This window comes from Coturnix japonica, chromosome 1 (genome assembly GCF_001577835.2).
Source record: "Coturnix japonica isolate 7356 chromosome 1, Coturnix japonica 2.1, whole genome shotgun sequence".
Classification (NCBI taxonomy): domain Eukaryota; kingdom Metazoa; phylum Chordata; class Aves; order Galliformes; family Phasianidae; genus Coturnix; species Coturnix japonica.
In genome coordinates this window covers 153,963,519-153,972,750 of record NC_029516.1, presented here as the reverse complement: position 1 = coordinate 153,972,750, position 9,232 = coordinate 153,963,519, and the positions used below count along the sequence as shown (strand labels likewise).

At 38.9% G+C, this 9,232-nt stretch overlaps 1 long non-coding RNA gene across 1 annotated transcript; it reads left to right on the top strand.

The window, feature by feature from the left end:
• Positions 1 to 1,845: 1,845 nt before the first annotated feature.
• LOC107308238 lies at positions 1,846 to 7,005 on the top strand. Its single transcript, XR_001552699.2, has 4 exons — positions 1,846 to 2,151; positions 2,679 to 2,786; positions 5,329 to 5,408; positions 5,960 to 7,005. It is a non-coding gene; the product is annotated as an uncharacterized LOC107308238 (long non-coding RNA).
• Positions 7,006 to 9,232: the final 2,227 nt, after the last annotated feature.

The window sequence follows — 9,232 nt, the reverse complement described above, 5'->3', positions numbered from 1 at the left end:
TTAAAAGTTTTTGAACTAATTCTTTTGCATGTAAAGTTATATATTACATATAATTTATTTGCATTTGATTTGATTCTTCTGTTATAATTCATAGCAAATGTCATACTGTTTTAGTAGATAAGCGTGAAATTCCAAACTTCTCTGTTCTGGAATATTTAACATCTGTGCTTGTTTTGGCTGACCATGTCAATATGATGTCTACATTGTTAAATACTCTCCAGTTCTGCTGCAAGACTGGCCACTTCATATCAGAGCTGAGTCCAGATTCATGATTGTTGGCTGATGCAGGGAAGGGAAGCTGCTTAATAACAACAGCAACAAAGTTATAAACCAACATCTGTCTTCACCTGTTATTTTTTTTTTCCCTTTTATTAAAAAATAGTTGTAGCACTGGCAACTATTGCTCTGGAGAGACATCATGCCGGTTAAAGCTCTGCGGTTGCTGTTCTCAGTGTTGCAGTCCCTGCAGTCCTTGGCCCCCTGTGAAAAGTGGGGGCATTCTCAGGATGCAGAGGAACATGTACCCAGTTGTGTCCCTTCAGTCATCTCTTTCTTTAGAACTGAAATAATAGAATAGAGTAGAATAGAAAGAAGGCACCTATAAAAATCATCAGCCCGTCCAACTGAGGCTGGTAAGGACATTAGGAGGGGGTCTGTTGTGGCAGTGACGTAAACTGCTTGGCAATGTGGCTGAGCACAATGATGTGCTGGTTCCTAACCCAACACAAATGCATTTTGGAACTTCGGTATTTTGGAACCACATTTTGGCTTGGAGGTTGGTGAGAAAATGTGAAAATGAGTTTGGGAATGGAGAAGGAAAGGTTCCCGGCTTAGGCTGAGCCTGGGGAAGGAGGATTAAATGTATTTACTTAAGTGTTCATTTTATTATTATTATTATTTTCTCAATACCAAATGAGTGACACTGTGGGCTTTTGTTCATCACTGGCAAAACTATGTAGCTGATAGTGGTGATATCTGAGAATTTCTCCTATCAAACATTGTCTATTGTGCTCTTTGTATCTATTGTAGTTTCCATGGATATGGGAGGCATTACTTTCGAAATGACTTATATATTGATGGGGAAGAAGAAACTAACTTTTCTGTGCACCAGAAAGAAATCGAATTTCTCAGATATTAAATTTTAACATAATTACATATGTCTTGATGACACATCTGAAAAGACCTTCCTGAAATATTTTCTTTCATGTTTTTGGAACATACTCCATTGTAGATAGATAGATAGATAGATAGAGATAGATACTAGCAGACTCTACCTTTCCTAATACTATTTCTTTGTTCTGTTTCTCACTGATAACTTTTTATTTCCACATGAAATTAGCATGCTTAAATAGGTATGCAACATTCTAGCATCCTGATACACCAGAGCCAGAGCCAGAAACATGCCTTCAGTATATGAAGAAGCAAAAATGAACAAATGAATATGTATTACAAGTAATTCACTGCTGGAAGCAAAATCTGAGTATTGAGAAGCTCATGAGAAACGCTGTAACTAGGTCACATAAAGAGATGAAAGCTATTCACTTCTAGAAATAATACTTATACAACTGATTTATTTGGAGACAAATTTTGAGGGAGTCTTGGTTAAGGCCCTTTCAAGCATGTGGAAGATGCCCAAGATGTGATTTCAGAAATATGCACACACATTTTCTAGGGTTCACAGTGCACAGACTCCCATCTACCAGAAACAGTGTCAGGCCATAAACTTTCTGTCTCTTGCTAGCTTGAATTTCTGGGATGCTTTAGGCTTGGTATTAAAAGAAAAAGATATATCTGTATGTTTATGATTTGCATAGCATCACTGAATATCCTGAGATGAAAGGGAGCTGTCAAGATCTCTGTGCAAGGCCTCTCTTCTACTGAAGGAGTTAACAGCTCCTCCTAAATTAGTATTGTCTGCAAACTTAATTAAGATGCATTTGACTTCTGTATCTAGATCACTTACAAAAAACATTGAATAGAACAGAGCCTTGGAGAGCCTTATCAGTGGCCAGCAGCCAGCCTGATGTAACCTCATCTACTATAACCCCTTGAGTCCAACCCATCAGCCAGCTGTTTACCCATTGTACCTTTATAGCTGTATGCTGCACGTTTTATCCAAAAGGATATACTGAGAGGAAAGCTCTCCTGAAGGTAAATCAAGCTACCGGGTAGCTGAATTTCTTCTTTCTGCTTGTATGTTTTTTATTTCCAGAATAATTACATGTCTGTTTTTTGTTTGTTTGTTTTTGTTGAATTATTATTTGGGAAATTTAATGCTCCCACTATTTATATTGTGTGGTACTTCTAACTGGGCTTGTTTGCCTTCCTGCAGCATATGTACAAATAACAGTGCAGGGTCTGACAGTCTGGAAAGGTTGACGGATGCTGTGTTTGCATGCACACCGTGAATCTGATCACTCTGCATCAGATTTACTACATGGATTTCTCATCATTTTCTCAAGATATACAGACAAGAACTGATATTTCATTCCTGAATAAAAATGACTACCCAAAACACTGAATATTAATCTCTCTTTGCTGATGGTTATTATTATTAATTTTTTTTCCATGGATTTATTTTTTCTTCTCAGTTTGCTGCTGCCCAGAGCAGAGTGGATATGGACAGATTTTTATCTGTGCTCACAGTACCTTATTCTGTGCTTAAACCCTATCAACAGAGCTCTTTGAGAAGAGAATCACTGAGGAACCTGTTACACAGTCTCTGAGAACACTGATCAGCGCTAGCTGGGTTGGACCATATCAGGGACCCTCCTGAAAAAAAGAGTGTGGGTATTTTTTTCCCCCTCAGAATGCTGGCTGCTCAGAATAGTATTTACTGCCAATGCTCCTGTTCTTCAGAATCATAAACAGTGTTTACTAGCTTTTCATCCTCAATGCGTTGTTTGGTTTTTATAAGTTTGGCTGATCTTATTCTGCTACTCTGGTTAAATAAAGTTCTTCTTGAAAAGAGAGCTGGAAGCAGTTTTATGGTAAGTAAGGCACTTTTTGGAATGAATACTGCTTATTTTTAAACAGAATATAAGGTGTTCTTAGTTCTTCCTATTCAATTGGCATCAGTGTGTATCAGAAATTGTCAGACCCGTCTTAATTTATTTCAGACAGTAGAAAAATGTTTCTATCTAAACTAATGTACTCTCCATAGGAAAAATGACTCAATGCCTTACAACTTCCATGTGGAGTATTTTAAACATGAGGTAATGCAGGATCAGATTATGCTTAGGAAAATCTTCTGTATAGAACTTTCTGCCATGAAAGTCAACAACTACATTCAAGTGGTTCTGCAAATCTTCACAGAATTCATAGTTTCGAGTAAAAATACAGGAGAACCCAAATGGGAGTTAGGTTTCTGAGTGGAGATATAACAACAGCATGATCTGAAGAACTGAGGTCGGGTTGTGAGAACAGGGCTTGGTTACAAGAAAGCTAGAAAAGGAGAATAAAATCTAAATCAATTAGCTAGAAACAGTCAAAAAGCAGTTTGTGCAGCCACGTTTAGGCACAGTGCAGAGTTTGGCAGATGCTTGAAATCAGTGTGGGTTAAAAAAGATCCTGAACAGTGTGATCTAACACAGAAGGAGACTCTGCTCTGAGCACAGGCTGGACTTGATATTTTGAGGTCCCTTCCTTCTGAATTTGTCTATGATTCTGAGAACTAAGATATACTTCCCAAGTGGTACAAGAAAGGAAGTTCACAGCTAGACAGGTATCCTTTCAGGAAAATAAATTTAGCTATCCGGACCTATTTAGTCTGAGGATTAGAGGCCAGTACTACTTCCTGTCTTATTCCTTTCTTTGGGATGCACAGGGGAGCCTGGACTAATGCTGGGACTGACTGAGAAGCTTTAATTGAGTGGTTCTAGTTGGAGCCGATCTAGGCCTTAGAGTGACCATTAGAGTCTGTGACAACACTTATGGAGCAGAAAGGGACCCTAAGGGGCAGCAACAGCAAAACTGATAGCCACATAGACACACATTTCTCCCCACATTTCTTATGCCAGAAGTTCTGGAGCTTAATCATCATTTATCTGTTCTCCAAATTGCACAGCAAGAGACTGGCTCCCTGAGGCCAGGGGTCTGTTACAAATAGAAAATAATTGTTTTAACCCACCCTTCTCTGATTCAGTACTTAAATGTATATCTCTCTGCCAGACAAAAAATACACAAATTTGTTAATATAGTTTAGTTACCAAGTGGTCCTTTGAGAAATCATATTTTTAGTTGAAAAGAAGCTATCATCATAGCATAGTCAACAATATCTTGAAATACTAAGAAAGAGTGTGCATCATCTGGCTTTGATTAAATTATCCAGAGAATTGCTATATGAAAGAAAATGCTCAGTTTCCAAGGAGTTGGAACCACTGTTGAAATTAGCCATCAGAGTCTTAAATTAAAAGCTTTTTTCTTTTTGAGAATACGTTAATCTGAGTATCTCTGACCAGCCAAGAAAAACAAATAAATATCCATTTAATAGAATGATGTACTTGAAACAAGAAGGAAATGTTAGATCACCTAGTTTCATTTTCTGTTTGAAATGGATCAAACAACTGCATTGAGTTCTCTTTGCTGTGGCTAACGCTTATCTTTTAAAAAGACATTTAATCTTAATTTGAGGACATAAGAAATGTCTTCACCAGAAGGGTGGGATGTCATCTAGAGACACTTTGGTAGGCTGGAGAGGTGAGCTGACAGGAATCTCTGCTTTATCTACATCTTTTCCCCGTCCCTAGATGATAAAGAAAATCCTGCTGCAGGAAGCAAAAAGGGGGGTAGGAAAGCATCTGTAGTGCCTCTCAGATACCTGTCTGCTGCTAATTTGTATTTCCTGTGGAAGAAAGTCTGCGTTTTCCTATTATATCTATCTCCACCTCTGATATCAACTTTGTCAGACTTTGTTTAAGAAGTATTTAAGTTTTTTTATCCTTAAGAAAATACAGATTCATTTAATGGGTTAATATAAACTGAGAGGTATTTTTTCATTATTTTTCATTAGCTAATAGAGCAAATATGAATGACAGTAATTTTCTTCCAACAGCCAGTGTTAATCTTCCAAGTACATGAAAATTAATTCCTGCATTTTGGGGAATATGGTGTGAATTTCTTCCAATTTCAGAAGGCAAATTGGCAACAATATTATATTCATTCTTATGCTTTTGTTTTCCCCCTATTTATGATTTGGGAAATCTGTAAGAGGAAAACAATAATTTCAGAGGACATATTTCTTTTGTCTTTAGAATGATGTTCTTCACTACTTCTTTCACACATTTTCACATATTTCCATGGTTAAAACACATCATTTTGTTTTTGCAGCTTTCTTGATAATGGAAAGAACAATAAATATTGCAAGAGCTGAAAGTCAGTTTGCAAACTGCAGTGTGAATGACACATAGGTAAGTACCTAAAAAGCTTACTGGAGCAAAGCATACGGAGGCCTAGACTGAATCCAGAGAAAACTGGATGAAGTTCCCAACTTGGGATACTTTCAATAGCCTGTTTCAAACAATACTGTTTTGTGCAGCAGTAATATTCCATATGGCAGATTTCTAACAAAAAAAGCAACCCAGGACTTTGCCTGATTATCTCCCATCCTCACTTAAACTGAATTTAAATATATAATTCTACTGAAGAAACGAGGAATGTTCCTCTGGAATTAACTATCAACCTGTAAAGAACTCATCCTGTTATTCCTCAAATCTTAAAGTTATTGCCTGAGAATTTTCGTATTTTCTGTCAAATGAAGACAACCTCTGTCTCTGATGGAACATGGAAGACTGTTCAGCAGTAAGTAAAGATATTAACATAAGAGAGAACTGAGACATATGTCCCCGACATTGAAAGGATACTTCCATGTCCTTTGCCTTCTTCCATTAAAAAGATGAAAGAAATATTTCTTCCTACAGTGAAGTACCTGAATATTGACCTGAATATTTTTTTTTTTTAGCATCAGCTGGATAGTTCACAGACTTCATAGCACATGGATTACTTGAGAGCATCTCCTGGATGGCAACGACAGGAAACTGATCTGTAGACAAAAGTGCACAGGCAAGAAATGTTGATCAGGAAGCATAATTAATTGCAGTCAGAGAGTTGTTGCTTTGCTCAAAAGTTTACTCAGACTATTTTAATATTTTTCTTTTTTCACCCATCCACATTTTGCACTTTCCCACTAGGGAGCTCTTCTGGGGTAACAGGTCATTTCTAGGTTCCTTGGGTAAACTGAGAAGGAAGAAGTCTTTTCTCAGCTTGTACAGCTTTGTTTGTGGAAAAGCATTTGTACTGGTGGAAAAGCATTTGTACTGACAGATCTTCAGTGCTTACTGCTTCTTGCTCTACAGAAATACTTAACCTTTAAATGGAATTTGCTTACACATCTAAATATAGTTTTTATTCAGCAGTGGCTTTGCAATTTCCATAGGTTTGTTTGGTGTTTTTCCTTCTGTGATGATATATTCTGCAGAAATAGCTTTCTAGGAATTTGACATTATTAACATGCTGCATTGAACTTAGAGAGCATTTAATGGTTTGATGATGCAAATTTAAGAATGTCCTTTTGGTTTATTTAACATTTGCTGTGCATACAGAATCTTGTTTCATTGTCTTTAAAATTAAATTATATGCTGTATGTTTTTTCTATTATTATTATTGTTGGCTCCCACTGGTAGAGGACTAGATTGAATCTGGCTTTTATTTGGCAGTTATGTAGAACTCTATATTCATGCCCAGTTGATTTTTTCATTAATTCTTTTGTGAGTTGGTTTGCTCACACACATACAAATTTCCAGCTGCTTCCTGAGAAACTGGTAGAGAGTAGACAGAACAGATAAGCCTCTTGCAACTTGTTATTTTGGGGCTGCTTTTCAGCAGATGTTTTACTCATATCAATAAATGACAAATGTATTAACAATTCAAAGAAAAAGATTCCTTTTCTCCTCATTCACAACATACAGTCTCAAATAATAAAATGATGTGTATGGTTTAATAAACATGCAGTTTAATAAACAATATACTGTTTTCCTCTCCAACCAGTCTAAAAAGTCACAGAATCACAGAATCTCCAACATTGGAAAAGACCTACAAGATCATCCAGTCCAACCATTCACCCATCACCAACAGTTCTTACTAAACCATGAACCTCGACACAACACCCAAACATTCCTTGAACACCTCCAGGGTCAGTGACTCCACCACCCCCCTGGACAGCCCATTCCACTGCCTAACCACTCTTTCAGAGAAGTAGTATTTCGTAACGCCCAGCCTAAATCTCCCCTGGCACAGCTTGAAATCATTCCCTCTAGTTATATCACCAGATACACAAGAGATGAGGCTGACACCCATCTCACTACAGCCTCCCTTCAGGGAGTTATAGAGAGCAATAAAGTCTCCCATGAGCCTTCTCTTCTCCAGGCTGAACATTCCCAGCTCCTTCAGCCTCTCCTCATAAGGTCTGTGCTCCAGACCCCTCACCAGCTTTGTTGCCCTTCTTTGAACAAGCTCCAGGGCCTCAATGTCTTTCTTGCAGTGAGGGGCCCCAAACTGAACCCCGTACTCAGCCTCACCACAGCTGAGTACAGGGGGACAATCACTGCCCTGTTCCAGCTAGCAGCACTGTTTTTGATGCAAACCAGGGTGGCATTGGCCTTCTTGGTGACCTGGGCACACTGCTGGCTCATATTCAGCCAAACATCAATCAATAATCCCAGGTCCACTTTCTCTACACAGTCTTCCAGCCACTCCGCCCCAAGCCTGTAGCGTTGCCCGGGTTTGTTGTGGCTGAAGAGCAGGACCCAGCATTTGGTCTTGTTGAACCTTATTCTGTAGCCTGCAGCCCAGCTATCCAGCCTGTCCAGATCCCTCTGTAGGGCTTCGCTACCCTCAGGCAGATCCACTCTTCCAGCCAACTTGGTGTCATCGGCAAACTTACTGAGGTTGCACTCAATGCCTTCATCCAGGTCATCAATAAAGATATTAAACAGGACAGGCCCCAGCACCAACCCCTGGGGAACACCACTCATGACTGGTCGCCAGTTGGATTTAGCTCCATTCACCACCACTCTCTGGGCCTGCCCCTCCAGCCAGTTCCTTACCCAGCCAAGAGGGTACCTGTCAAAACCACAGGCTGCCAGCTTCTGCAGGAGAATACTGTGGGAGACAGTGTCAAAGGCTTTGCTGAAGTCTAGATAGACCACATCAACAGCCTTTCCCTCATCCACCAGACAGGTCACTAGATCATAGAAGGAGATCAGGCTGGTCAAGTAGGACCTGCCTTTCATGAACCCATGCTGGCTAGGCCTGATCCTCACGTTGTCCCACATATGCTACATGATCTCCCCCCAGACAATCTGATCCATAACCTTCCCTGGCACTGAAGTCAGGATAACAGGCCTGTAGTTCCCGGATCCTCCTTACAACTCCTTACAACCAAAGTCAGATGACTTTGAAGGTTTATGTGATGACTGGTTACCCACCAAGTCTGAGTGCTCCCTGAACACTCTGACTCTATTTTGTTGGATCAAATATATAAATATGTTAAGATAAATGGGCTTAAAAACAAGAATCTACCTGACTAGTTCCTTTGTCAGGTAGGTAGTAAACCAATACTTCTAATTTTTTATTATGTTAAGCATTAAAGAGAAGAAATAGCTTCTAGTCCTGTCCTTGCCCTTCCTGTCACCACCAACTCCTGGGCCATATAATTGATAATTGCTGTGATACTTGGTTTGGCGCTAGCAAATTGATTATATTTAGTTTTCTTTTATAGTTGGGAAATGCTTGCAGTCTTTCTAAAATATTTGAAAAGGAGATAGATGAGTGATATTTTTTAGTTGTATCTGAAAATTATTGTAGGCAAAGTTTTTTCATTAGTGTGCGTACTGGTGAGAGCTTCTGCATGACTCATATAGACTGTCAAAAAACTGCAAATACTGCTTTATTTAGAAATCAAATAACTGCATAAATACATATGCCTTTGGTATTCCTCACTGTTTCCATCAATAAGGATGTTGTCTGACTCAAACAAAACCAAATAAAATTGAGAAAAAGATCACCGCGGGCAAGGAAAAGCCAGCACGGAGAGGTGAAAAACGTGATTCTAAGTGGAAAATCATGCTGAAAATATTTATGCCCATATCCAGGCATCTGTGGCTTTAGCCTATTTCCAACTTCTACATTAAGATTCAAATACAATATACAGAGTATGCTTTAGGCTATAAGATCT